This window comes from Elephantulus edwardii, unplaced genomic scaffold (genome assembly GCF_000299155.1).
Source record: "Elephantulus edwardii isolate Elephantulus edwardi_28Jun2011 unplaced genomic scaffold, EleEdw1.0 scaffold00134, whole genome shotgun sequence".
Lineage (NCBI taxonomy): Eukaryota > Metazoa > Chordata > Mammalia > Macroscelidea > Macroscelididae > Elephantulus > Elephantulus edwardii.
Genome location: NW_006399884.1, coordinates 5,438,567 through 5,452,938, shown reverse-complemented (window position 1 = coordinate 5,452,938; position 14,372 = coordinate 5,438,567). Strand labels below are relative to the sequence as shown.

Below are 14,372 nucleotides of genomic sequence, written 5' to 3'. Positions count from 1 at the left end.
CATCTTTCTCCTACAGAGTAACTGATGGGTTTGAACTCCTGATCTGTTAAGCTTTGTGCTTAATCACTGTGCTACTAGGACTCCTTCCTACAGGTAAGCCCTCATGAATACTCAGACCCTGGAAGAAGCGAAGGGCATTCTCTCTGCAGTGTCACTGCCCAAATTCCAGAGCCCAGATCTCCTTCAGGAACCAGAAGCTCTTTCATCTGGGAGCTCCAGCCTCAGCTTGTCCTTGTCCCTAGCTGCTGCCATTTCAAAGGCTCCTCATCCCCACAGTCCCCTACAGTCTCCATGGTGACGGGCATGAGTGAGCTGGAGGGAAACCAGCCTTCAATCAGCTCCTAAACAGGCCCTCTTCTCCTGATCTTTCTCAATAGAGTGGAGTGCTGAGATTGTGTGTATAAATTAAGCAGATTACAAAATAGGAACTCTCTGGGTTCCTTTTCTACTTTATCCAAAGATCTTTCTCTGAGGAAAATAAAAAATAAAAATCTTATAGTCTTTCTCTGCCTCTGGCCAGATCACTAAACAACAAAACAGCAAAGCAAATGCATCTCTTTCTTTCTTTAATATTTTCATTTACCAGAGTTTTAGGGAGGAATCTGGCTTCTGAGTTTTTCTGTCTAAAGCAGTTGACTTGGGACAGGGTGGACATCTTTGTAGCCTCCCGTCAGTGCTCAGCTGCTAGTTATGAGGTTAGTGGTTTGAAGCCAGCCAGAGAAGGCGCCCTGAGAGACATGCCTGGCACTCTGCTTCTAGAAGGTCACAGCCTTGACAGCTGCATGGAGCACAATTCCTCTCTGCACATGTAGGGTAGATGTGAGTTGCAAATGACTCAGCATGAAACAGTGATTGCTCTTTGAGATCTTCAAACCCAAACCAATCCCATTTTCAGCTCTATGTGTAATAGAGTAGAACAGCCCATGGAATTTTCTTGGCCATAATCTTCATGGAAGCAGACAGAACCCTAGGCCTTGTAGGTCCCAGTGGCCAACCTTGAGGTGAGTCGTTGTTTTTTATGTGCTTTTGAGTTGACTACATCTCCCAGCAATCCTATGAGTAAGGGCTCTGAATCTTGCCTTATCCTGAGCTAACCTTGCCGTCTCTGGCTCATCTGACCCCATTGCTACAGTTACTGTGTCAATCCATTTAATCTTAGGTTGTCTTCTCCTGTACTGACTCTCCACCCTTCCGAGAATGATGTCCTTCTCCAAGGACTGGTCGCTCCTGGTGATATGCCCAGAGTATGTGAGACAAGGTGTCAGAATCCTTGCCTCCAGTGAGCAACCTGGTTTCACTATCTCTCGGATGGACCTGTTCATTCTCTTTGCAGTCTATGATGTATTCAAAACTCTTCTCCAGCACTACAACTCAAAAGCATTAATTCTTCTTCTGTCATCCTTATTTATTGTCCAGGTCTCAGATGCATAGTGAGCAATAGAGAAGACTATGGCCTGGATCAGGCTCACCTTAGTCTCTCAACTGACATCCTTACTCAAGCACTCTAGAGAGGTACTTGACAGCAGGTTTTCCCAATGCAGTTAATCTTCTGATTTCCTGACTGCTGGTGCTAAGGGTGCTGAATGTGGATGTGTGCAAGATGAATTCCTTAACAATTTTAATCTTTTCTTCACCTATCATGATGCTGCCTATTGGCTGTGGTGAGGATTTTGTTTTCTTGATGTTGAGATGCAATTCATATGGAAGGCCGCAGTCTTTGATTTTCTGCAGCAAATGCTTCAAGTCCTTCTCAGTTTCAGCAAGAAAGGTTGTGTTGTCTGCAAGACAAATTAAAGTATGATTACAAAATGTGCAAAGAGATGGAGTCAGAAAATCAAAAGAGAAGAACTAATTCTCAACTCAGCATTTCTCAAGCTGAATGAGCTGAAGAACAAAATCTAGCTTCATGTTGCAATACGGAAAGATGTTATAGGCACATAACTGATTGATCCAGGAAACATCCAAAGTAGATGGAAGGAATATAGAGTCACTATACCAAAAAAGAATTGACTGACACAGAACCGTTTCAGGAAGTAGCATATAATTAAGAACTAGAGGTGGTAAAGGAAGATGTTCAAGATTCTCTGAAGGAATTGAATTTAAAAAAAAAATCCCAGGAATTGAAGGAATACCAACAGACCTATTTAAAAAAAATAGATGCAACTCAAGATGTGCTCACCAGGTTGTGCCAAGACATTTGGAGACTAGCTATTTGGCAAACTAACTGGAAGAGATCCATATTTATTCCCATTGTCATGATGTGTCCTATCTCCATATCTTTTCAATCTATATGAAGAACAGATTATCGGAGAGGCTGAGCTCTATGAGGAGAAGTGTGGCATTGTGGATTGGAGGTAGACTCATCAACAATCTGCGTTATGATGATAACACAACCCTGCTTGCTTAAACTGAGGAGGACCTGAAGTGTTTGCTGCAGAAGGTCAAGGACTGCAGCCTTCAATATGGATTGAAGCTCAGCATCAAGAAAACAAAGATTGTCACCACTGGGCCGACTGGCAGCATCATGATAGATGGTGAAGAGATTGAGATTGTTGACAGCTTCAGTTTGCTTAGCTCTACAGTCAACACTCTTGGTACCAGTAGCCGGGAAATGAAAAGACAAATTTCATTGGGAATGTCGGCTGTCAGAGACCTTGTCAAAGTACTGAAGAGCAATGATGTCAGTCTGGACACTAAAGTGTGCCTGATCCAGGCCATGGTCTTTGCAATTACTTGCTATGCATTAGAGAGCTTGATAATTAGTAGGGATGATAGAAGGAGAGTTGAAGACTTTGAGCTGTGGTGCTTGAAAAGAGTGTTGAATATACTATGGACTGCTAGGAGAACAAACAAGTTTATCCTGAAGAGAGTGAAGCCAAGCTGTTCTTTGGAGGCAAGGATTCTGTAGCTTCATCTGACATACTTTGTCTGACATATATGATGCAAGGCGGGATCAATCCTCGGAGAGGGATGTCATACTAGGGAGTGTAGAGGGACAGCACAGGAGAGGAAGACCTTCAATGAGATGGATTGATTAAGTCATTGTAGTAATGGGGATATGTGTGTCAGAGACAATAAGATTCACAAGGGATAGAGCATGGTTTAGGGCTGTTTCGAGTTTAGGGTTGCTATGAGACGCAGGCGAATAGATGACATATAACAACAACAACAACAACAACAACAGGACAGTATAGTACATTGACAGAGAATCACCAGAACTAGGGATATCATTTGCTGATGTCAGATGGGTGTTGGCTGAAAGCAGAGTCCCAGAAGGATGTCTATTTTAATCTTATTGACTATGCAAAGGGATTTGATTGCGTGGATTGTCATGAGCCTTAATTAATTACTCATAGACATATTACAAAAGCCAATTACAATTTATTGATTCATTATTAATTCATAGCAATAATTAGAATTTATCTACATTGCAATTAATAAATTCATCATAACATACTGATTCATGAATTCACAGCAAGCATTAAACAGTTAATTACAATTTATCTACATTGCAATTCATAAATTCATCACAACATATTGATTCATCAACAGTGGGGAACACTCACGGACCCCTGGGATCACAATTCGTCTCCTTCTTTTGCCTCTCATTGTCATAGGTGCAGTCAGAGGGTTCTCGGTTAGTTCAGCAGTTTGATGTTTATCAATGTGGACGGAACCCTCCTCTGTCTCAGTAGCTCGTGTTCATCAGTATAGACCAGAGTTCTTGGCTCTAAAAAGAACCTTTAGGTCTTTGGCTCTAAAAATAGCCTTTGGATCTCAGCTCATTGGTTCATTTGGTTCAGCTCATTGTAAAGTGCAGAGAGAAATCTGCTGGGCACAGCCGGAGTTTATCTACTCTGCCTTCCCCACTTTATATTATGGTGAGGCAAGTGGGGCATGCTGGAATATGTTGAACAACAATATGGGTTTGACCAATCATGTTCAATACTGGTTGTGTTTCCTTGCCAACACGGGCAATAACCAGTCATATCTCCTTATCAAGGGTCTGCACCTGTTGTAGTCAGTGGGGCCCTACAGCCACTAGAGGCCTGTTTGTACATGTTTGGGCATATCAACTGTTCAGTATATTTTCACAAATATTCTTAACATAATTTCTAACCATAACATAGGAGATTCCTAGCATATTTCTTACCTTATTTATAACATATAACATAGCAGATTCCCCACATATTTCTTATTGTTTCTTTCTTTTTTAGTGTTTTTTTTTAAATTTTATTATTAATTTCAGTAAAAATTTACAGAGACTTTGGATTTCCATTCATTCATTGTTGCACTTTTCTCCCCTCCCAACATATTTCTTATTCTTATTTCTAATATATAACATAGCAGATTCCTAACATTTCTTAAGTCTTATTTCTAATATAGCAGATTCCAAACATATTTCTTATTCTTATTTACAATATATAGCAGATTCTCAACATATTTCTTATTTTTATTTCTAACATATAACATAACAGGCTCCTAACATATTTTTAAATTTACAAATTACGTTCCCTTAGCCACATGGGCAGTAACAAGTTACATTCCCTTATCAGGGATTTGCATATATTGAGGCCAGTGGCTTTACAGGCAAGTTAGTATCAGTTACATTCTCTTATCAAGGGTTCACATCCATTGTGGTCAGTGGGTCCCTAGGCCTCTAAGGCATGTTTAGGCATGTTAAACTGTTAGTATATTTTTTCACAAATGGTTTTTTTAAAATTTTAAATTTAAGCACCAAATTTATCACAGCAAGCTCATAATATTTTTCCACAGCAAAGATATTTCATAATATGTTTCACGGCAAATTAACAGCAAATTTATGATATTTCATAATATGTGCTACAGCAAAATTAATGTATTTTCTTATACTTAAACTGCTCATAACAGTGGATCATAACAAATTGTGGCTAACATTAGAAGAATGGAAATCCCAGAACATTTGATTTTGCTCTTGTGAAACCTAAATCCAAATCAAGAAGCCACTGTCCAAACAGAGCAAGGGAACACCACATGATTCAAAATCAAGAAATATGAATTAGGGCTATGTCCTGTCTCCATTGATACAGTTTCAATTTACATGCTTAAGAGATAATTTGAGAGGCTGATTTTTATGAAGAAGAATGTGGCATCAGGTTTGGAGGAAGATATATTAATAATCTGCATTGTGCAGATGACACAACCTTGCTTGAGGTGAGTAGCTGAGCTGAAATAATTTGCACCACTCAGTGGCCTAAAAGTCATCCAAACCCATTAACCAAACCTGATGTCCAACACATGGTGATCCTCCACTGGGTTTCTGAGGCAGTAAATCTTTATAGGAGCAGATTCTTTCTCTTATCATTTGCCCTGAAAGGGCCTGGCAGATTTAAACCACAAATCCACTCTTGGAGCAGCCTGTGGATTTGAACCATCAATCTTTTAGCTAGCAGCCCCAAATTCTCCTGTTGTTGTTGTGTACCATTGAGTTGAATCAGACCCAATAGCTGACCAGCCAGTTTGTTTTCAGAGGCAGCTAATTGCACAGGAGCAGCTAGTGGATTCGAACCATGCATCTTTGGGATTGCAGCACAGCTTCTTGCCACTAGGCTGCCAGAACTCCCTCTGAAATGATTGTAAAATCACAGTTATCAGTGGTCTGTGCCTTCTTGCAATTCCTATTCCTCCACAAATGCCAGTTTTTTTTTCTTTATTCTGTAAGGGTCAGGGAATGCAGGGCAATGTGTGCTCACTTTTGGGCATGTTCAAAAGACAAGAAACCACCACGGTCATGCTGATTCTGACTCCATGACCCAGTAGGACAGAGTAGAGCTGCTCCTTAGCATATCCAAGGCTGTCATCTTTACTGAAGCAGACTGAGTCGTTTTTATTCCTTGGAGCAGCTGGTGGGTTCAAATCACTGAGTTTTTGGTTGCAGCCGATTGCCTCAGTGGTCAGTGGCACAGTGGTGAAAGCACTTAGCTGCCAACCAAAAGGTGGGTGGTTCCAACTCACTAAATGTTTCCTTTCTCTGAGGGAAAAAGATGAGGCAGTCTGCTTCTGTTAAGATTTCAACTTTGGAAACCCTTCAGTCAGTTCCCTTCTGTGCTATGAGGCAGCAGTGGGTTGGATCGGGGTTTATAGTACATAAGGAGTCCTAGTTACCCACGGTGGACAGTATTTGGTGGAGCTCCTGGATTAGAACAAGCTTGGAAGCAAGAGTGGCATCCACTTCCAAAACAGCCTGCCTCCAGAAACTATGAACTTGGAGAAATCAGGAAAGTTATGTAAGTGTTCAGGTCTTTTTGTTCATAGGGTCGCTATGAGTTGTCTATGATTCAACGACACTTAACAACAATAACAACAACAACAACAGCAAGGAATCCTAGTAGCATGGTGGCTATGCCCTCAGCTGTTAACCTAAGCTTTAGTGGTTTGAAACCACCGGCTGCTCTGAGGGAGAAAGATGAGGTAGTTTCCTCCCCTAAAAATGTCAGCCTTGGAAACCCTGTGGGGTGGTTCTACTCTGAGCTGCAGGGCTGCTGTGAGTGGAGTTAAACCTGGTGCCATATGTTTGGGCTTTTCTGATTAGTTGGTCACCCTCTGTCCCAGCAGGGAACCAAGCCGTGCTTGCAGGCTTACTCAGCCCAGTGCTGTCAAGTAGTAACATCTGTTTTGAGAACAGAGGCTAAGTACCAGTCTTGCTCCCATGCCTCTTCCATCCTGTTCTTGTCCCTGAGGATGTTGTGGGGAGGATTCTACCAGGGATAGGAAGGACTGGTTATTTATACCAAGGCAGAGGAGCTCCAGGACCCGGATGCTCTGTGCAGCTGTGACTGCGGGAGAGTTTATAACACTCTCCACCCCAAGACGCCAGCCACCTGCCCTGTACCTGCTCTACAAAGAGATTTTAGTGGTGGCCCAGAGGAGGGTGGTAGGGGGATGAGGTAAAAAGGGGGTCTTATTGGATATCATCCAGTCATTTCAGCTCAAGGCCACCCCATGTGACAGATTAGAGCCGCCTTGCTAGGCTGTCACCTTTACAGGAGAAGATGTTTCCCTCCTGTGGAGGCCCTGGTTGGGCGCAAAACACCAAAATTTCTGTAGCAGTCCAGCACTTAAGCACTGTACCACCAAGGCTCCTAGTCTTATGATGGGATTTGACTAGCTATAGTGTCATTGTGCATCCCATTTTTCTGTGGCAGGTCTTCTGGCCCAGGTTTACCCTGTGTTGTTGAGTGACACTGGGCTGATTCTGAAGGCCAACATTAGTCAGAACTGACACGATGGCACTGGGTTTTTGGGTTCTGGGGTTCCCCAGCAGGAGTTAAAGCAACCTCAGATGCTGACATTACTGGGGTAAGTGTTCCCAGCCTCCACCCAGCCAGTCTGCCAGCAAGATTCTGCCATGTCCAAGCCCAGCTGCTCCCATTCCCTCCCCCAGATTGGGAAGAACTCACTGGACAGACACACCTGGTCAAGCTACACTCAGAAAAAATGGAGACAGAGCAGAGAAAAGCCAATTGACGGGAATAAAGTCAATTCAGACTTACAGTGACCCATTAGCACCAAGAAGAGCTCATTGAAGCAGATTGCCTCATCTTTATCCCACAGAACAGGAGGTGGGTTGAAACTGCTCACCTTTTGATTAGGAGTTGAGCATTTTAACCACTCTGCCATCCAAACTTACTTCCTTGACATTAATTCTTTTTTTTTAAATTTCCATTTTATTAATTTTAATGAACATTTACAGAGATTTTGGATTTCTATTCAGTCATTGCTGCACTTTTTTCTCTACCAGCTTCCCCGCCCCCGCCCGCTTCTCTCCTCTCTTTGAAAAGGAAAAGATAATCTTCTCTGGTACACAATTCCCGCCCCCCGCCCCGCCCCAAATGCGCTCCACTATGCAACCTTAATTCTGGATTCCTGTGATAATCATAATACCCTATCATATATCACTTTTAAACTGTTCTCTCCCTCATCTTTTCAATGCAATATACATAATCTAACCAGTTTTTCTCAGTCTTACCCCAACCCTGATGTCAGTCCCATTCTACAACAGTGGCACTATGCAGTATTTGTCTTTTTTTTTAAAAATTTTTTTTAGTATTTGTCTTTTTGTGACTGAGATATTTTACTCAGCATAATGTCCTCCAGGATCAGCCATTTTGAATAATATTGTATGAGTTCCTTGTTTTTCAATGCAGCATAGTATTCCATTGTGTGAATATGCCACGGCTTCTCCATCCATTTGCTTGTTGATGGGCACTTAGGTTGTTTCCAACTCCTTGCTATTGTGAATAAAGTTGTGATAAACATGGGTGTGCATATATCTGCTTGGATGTCAGTTATGGTCTCTTTAGGGTATATTCCCAGTAGTGGAATTGCTGGGTCAAATGGTATCTCTATTTGCAACTTTTTGAGAAAGCACCACACCACTTTCCACAGTGGTTGCACCATTTTATACTTCCACCAACAGTGAATAAGGGTTCCAGTTTTTCCACAACCTCTCCAGCATTTGTTGCTTGCCGTTCTGTTAAATTTTGCCATTCGTACTGGGGTGAGATGATATCTCATAGTTGTTTTGATTTGCATCTCTCTTAGAGCTAGGGATTTTGAACATTTCTTCATATTCTTGTTGGCCATCTGAATGTCTTCTTTGGTGAAGCGTCTGTTCACATCTTGTGCCCATTTTTTCAATTGGATCATTTATCTTGTTGTGGTTCTCAAGTATTTTATAAATTATAAAATTATAAGTCCCTTATCTGACATGACATTACCAAATATTTTTTTCCCAGTCTGTGGCTTCCCTTTTTATTCTGTTGGAGAAGTTTTTGGATATGCATAGGAATTTGATTCTTAGAAGGTCCCATTCATCTGTTTTATCTTCTCCTAGTTGTAGATTTTTCAGGATACTTGGAAGACTGTTTATGTTGTGGATTAGGACTACTAGAGTTTGTCCAAATTTTTCTTTAATGAAGCTTATAGTCCTTGTTTTTAGTCCTAGGTCCATGATCCACCTTGAGTTAGTTTTTGTATATGGAGTGAAGTGTAGATCTTGCTTGAGTCTTTTGCAGATACTTTTCCAGTTTTGCCAACACCATTTGTTAAAAAGGCTGTCATTTCCCCACTTAACTGATTTCATCTCCTTGTCAAAAATCAGTTGACCATAGGTAGATGAGCTGATTTTCGGGTTCTCAATTCTATTCCATTGATCTATGTGTCTCTCATTGTACCAGTACTGTGCTGTCTTAACCACCATGGCAGTGTAGTAGGAGTTGAAATCAGGAATGAGATGCATCCTACCTTTTTCTATTTTTAAGGAGTGCTTTGCTTATTCAGGGCTTCCTTTCTTTTCCAGATGAAACCGGATATTGCCTTTTCCATTTCATTGAAGAATGGGATTGATATTTGTATTGGGATTGCATTGAACATGTAAATTGTCTTTGGTAGGATTGCCATTTTCACAATATTGAGTCTTCCTATCCATTCCCTGGCATTAATTCTAACTCAAAGCAATCAGGTTTGTGTGTGTGTGTGTGTGTTTTTAAATACCAGTTTATTTAAAAAGTTCTTATACATTGTTTTTCACACTGGATCTTTACCGTTTCCTTCACCCACCCCCCTTCCACCCAACAAATTGTGCAACCCTATGATTAACCCCTGTCCACTCCACATCCCTCCTCACCCCTGTACTCCCTATCTTCCCCTCCTTGGACCCTCATACACTTTCTACAATAATGGTCGTATCCAGTATTTGTCCTTACAGAACAGAGTTAGTTCACTCAGCATAATTCTCTCCAGTCCCTCTCAAGTTAGGTATTAATTTACAAAACCATTGCTCCTGCATGCTGCACTATATTCCATTGTGTGAATGTAGCCTAGTTTCTCAATCCATTCTATTGCAGTTGGACATTTGGGCTATTTCCATGTTCTCGTGATGGTGAATAATGCTGCTATGAGCATTGGTGTAGAAGTCTCTGAACCTCAGTTCTTATTCTCTATGGGTATATTCCAAGCAGTGGAATAGCGGGGTCATATAGAATTTCTATGTTTAGCTTTCTGAGGAAGCACCAAACTGCCTTCCAGAATGGTTATACCACTTTACAACCCCACCAAGAATGTATAAGAGTTCCTATCTCACCACATCCTCTCCAACATTTATTACTTGCTGTCCTGTTAAACTTTGCCACTGCTACTAGGGTGAGATGGTATCTCATTGTGGTTTTGATTTGCATCTCTTTTATTGCCAGTGATTTTGAGCATTTCTTCGTATGTCCGTAGGCCATCCTAATATCTTCCTCTGTGAAAACTCTTTTGATGTCTTTTGCCCTTATGGTAATTGTGTCTTTTTCTTGTGGAGGCCATGTAATAGTCAGGCATTATGGGAAGAGTCTGTCCGTTTTTCTCCCACAGAGCAGCTATGTAACCAGAGCTTCTCGAAAGTATGCTCAGGATTATATAGACAGAACCCTTTGGGTTTGTGAGAAAAGTTAGAGAAAGATGGAAGTGGTTCTGGGGTTCCTTTGGTTTGCAGAACCATGCTTGGATGCTCCTTGAGAGTCCTAGCTGTGCAGTGGTCATACACAGAAGCAGGAGCCCTGGTGGCATAATGGCTAAGTGCTTGGTTGCTAGAAGAAAGATTATTAGTTCCAAGCCACGCAGCAGCTCAGCAGGAGAGAGACGGCCATCTGCTCCCAAAGAGACAACAGCCTAGATAACCTACCCAATGGGGCAATTCTATCCTGTCAAAAGGAATAGCTATAAGTCAACTTTTGAGTCAATGACTCCTAACAACAACTTCAATTTGCTGTATCCTAATCTTCTGTCAAGGACCACTCCAGAGTACTGAAGAGCAGTGCTGTCAGTCTAGAGACTAAGGTGTACCTGTTCCAGGCTATGGTCTTTGCGATTATTTGTTATGCATCAGAGAGCTGGTCAATGAGTAGGGATGATAGAAGAAAAATTGATGCCTTTAAGCTGTGGTGCTGTGGAAGAAAACGGAATATATCATGGATGGCTAGGAGAACAAACAGGTTCACCCTGGAGAGCATGAAACCAGGCTGGTCCTTGGAGGCAAGGATTTTGAGGCTCTATCTTACATACTTTGGGCATGTCCCAAGGAGGAACCAGTCCTTGGAGAGGGACATTATGCTTGGGATGGTGGAGGGACAGCACAAGAGAGGAAGACACCAGATGAGATGGATTGACTCAGTGACTGGTGTAATGAGGGTAAGGGTGTCTGAAACAACGAGATTGGCTCAAGACAGAGCAGGGTTCAGAGCAGTTGTACATAAGTTTGCTATGAGTTGGAGTCTACTTGATGGCATATAACAAGAAGAAGATTGGAAAGAAAATGCCATGTTTCATGTCCTTCCCGAGGTTGCTAGGTTTGTGTGACCCAAAAGGTTAGAAGTTCGAGCCCACTCAGAGGGGTATTGGGTAAAAGGTCTGGAGAGCTACTTCTGAATAATAAATTACTGAAAATGTCACAAATAATTTGTGAAAGAATAGTGACGCTAGTGGCACAACTTGAAGAATGTGGTCCAGGCCACTGAAATACGCTTGAAAAGCTCCTGGCCTTGTAAATACTTTTCAGAATATTTTTACCATAATTATTATCATAGAGACCCCATCTTTTTCCCAGAGAGCACCTGGTGGATTTGACCCACTGACCTCACAGTTGCCTGGCAGATTAAGGACTACGTCACTCTTTCTGTCTGATAGAACCACATGTAGTGCTTAAGTTGCCCTTTGTTTTCAACAACTAATAGTTTCCACTGGTGAGTGGGGTAGTAGCTGAAAGAAGTCAGTCAGCCTGGGGAAATTCTGTTTTTTTCTCTCTACCTCTTTCTCCCTCAGTCATTCTGTGGTTCCTGTCCTGAGCTGTATGGAATGTGTGTTCTGGAAGAAAACCACATCCTGATTTCTGGTTCTGCTGTACTGCTTCCTGCATGTGGACCCTTTGAAATAGCGTCTTCAAACCTCCAATGCTAACACAAGTAATTGTTTCATTGTCTTTCTGTCTGTGAAGAATAAAGAACCATGTCTCAAAAACAGTATAATTCTTTTAACTGAACAATAGGCTCAAAACACGCAGAATGTTTTTCAAAGGAATGAAATAATCTCTTGTATTTGGTAAACATTCTTCTCAAAGTGTTTGGCTCTGTATTATGCTATTAAATTGGATAAACAGATGTGAAAATGCTGTGGAAATTGTAGTTCTTAAGAAGAAAAAGTCTGCTTTTACAATAGCGATTGATTTTATTTTCCATATTTGAAGCTGAGGCTCCGAGAGGGAAGTTATAATCACTCTCCTGTCTCAAAAAAAAAAATCATTTTCGGTTGATTCAGATTTACGGAGACACCCTGGAACTATAGAACCCTTCCCTGACTTATGGGGATCCTGTTTGTGTTAGGGTAGAACCGCTCTCCACAGAGTTTGAAATAGCTGATTTTTGAAAGTAGATCTCCAGGCATTTATTTGGAGACATCTTTGGGTGGACTTGACCTCCAATCTTTCAGTGAGTACCCGAATGCTAAATATCTGAGCCACCCACAGACTCCAGGTTAAATTGGGCTTAAACCTGCCATCTGCTTCTTACTTGGAGTGTTTATTCTTGTCTTTCTTGGGGAAGGAGCTCTGATGGTACAGTAGTTAAAGGACTCAGCTGCTATCCCTAGAGTCATCGGTTCAAATTCACCAGCTGCTCTGTGCAAGATGAGGCAGTCTGCTTCTGTAAAGTATTGGGAACTCTCTGGAGGAGTTCTCCCATGTCCTACAGACTTGCTGTGAGTTCTCTAAACACGGAAGCATTGGGCAACTGACGGGACGGTTCTCCCGTTATACAGGGTTGCTGTGAGTTGAAATGGATTCAACAGCAGTGAGTCTGTCACAGGAAGCCTCCTTCTCTCCCCTGAGGACTTTGAACAAGACCTGTGACAGAGACCAAATAGCACATTGACCCAATGCCCTCAGTAGGTCAAGCAAGACCCTTAGATCTGTGTCTACATTAGCCTCTGATGGAGTTGTAATCACCCACTGAAAACCCTCATCCAGCAGGTCTACACCAACACACACAAACTATCATAAGTGAGATTCAACTTAAAGACAACTGACTGGTCAGATAAAATCGTCTGTAAACCCAGTGGTAGCGTTGATTTTGAGTCACACTGGCCGTGTAGGACAGAGTAGAACTGCCTTGGAGAGTTCCCAAGACTTCAATATTTACGGAGGGAACTCTGATGGCCTAGTGAGCTGTGTGTCCACTGCTGACTGAAAGGTGGGTGGTTCAGATCCAGTCAATTCCCATAAAGATTTACAGTCCCAGATATCTGACTGAAGATCACTGTGTTGTTGGGTTTTTTTCTTGTTTTTTTTTTTTTTTTTTTCTGGAACAATAGTACATCGACAGATGTACTGCCAGAAATTCAATCTGGATTCAGAAGAGGTCATATAATGAAGGAAATCATTGTTGATGCCGGATGGATCTTGGCTGAAAGCAGAGAATACCAGAAACTGGACTGTATGAAGAATGATGTGGCATCAGGATTGTAGAGAGACTCATCAACAATCTTCATCATGCAGATGACACAACCCTGCTTGCAGACCATAAAGAGGACTTGAAGTATTTGCTGGTGCCCATCCTGAGACCTGGGGGGGTAGTGTGGTTTCTCTGGGTTCCAGTGGTTGCTGCTTAGGACACGGATGCCCGAGGTGGTGGATGACGGGACCTTCAGAGTCGAGACCATTAGGTCTGTTTAGGATGCCAGAAGTGCCAGGGCCGCCTAGGCGAGACTCGGTTCCCCTTTCCCGCCGCAACTCCGAGCGCAATTCTAAGTAACAGCACAACGTCAGCAGGTGGAGGGCCAGAGAGAAACCAAAGAAACTCAGGAAGAGTCGGCAGCTGTTCCCTTCACTTGCTCTGGCAGGGGGCCCACGACAGCCACAGCCCTGGCTTCCCCGCTCACGCGGTGGTTCCCTGTGCTCTACCTTTGGGTAGCCCATGGCCTCGGGAGACACACTCTCTGAGACTCCGAAGCCCTCGCTTCTGCCTCAGCCGTTAACAACCCTGAAAAGTGGCTAATGTCCTGCCATTAGACCTGTTCCTGTGTGATGGTGGCTGGGCGGGATAGAGCAAGGAGCAGCCGCATGTGCAGCTCCACTCCAAGGGATAGGAAAGGGAGGAGGGAAGGGTCAGATCACTGTGTTTTTGAATCAAGTTGATTCGAATCAATCAATTCAGAATTGACTCAGTGGCAGTGGCTAACTTTCATGCAAGCAGACAGCCACATCTTCTCTGGGGAGCACATTCAAATCACTGACCTTACAGTTGTCCATCATGTAATGATTTTTCAAATTGTGATTTTACTGAAAGCTTACAGAAAAGCTG

At 42.4% G+C, this 14,372-nt stretch overlaps 1 pseudogene; it reads right to left on the bottom strand.

Moving 5' to 3' along the window:
• Positions 1 to 13,031: 13,031 nt before the first annotated feature.
• Positions 13,032 to 13,987, bottom strand: LOC102849388 (annotated as a pseudogene).
• Positions 13,988 to 14,372: the final 385 nt, after the last annotated feature.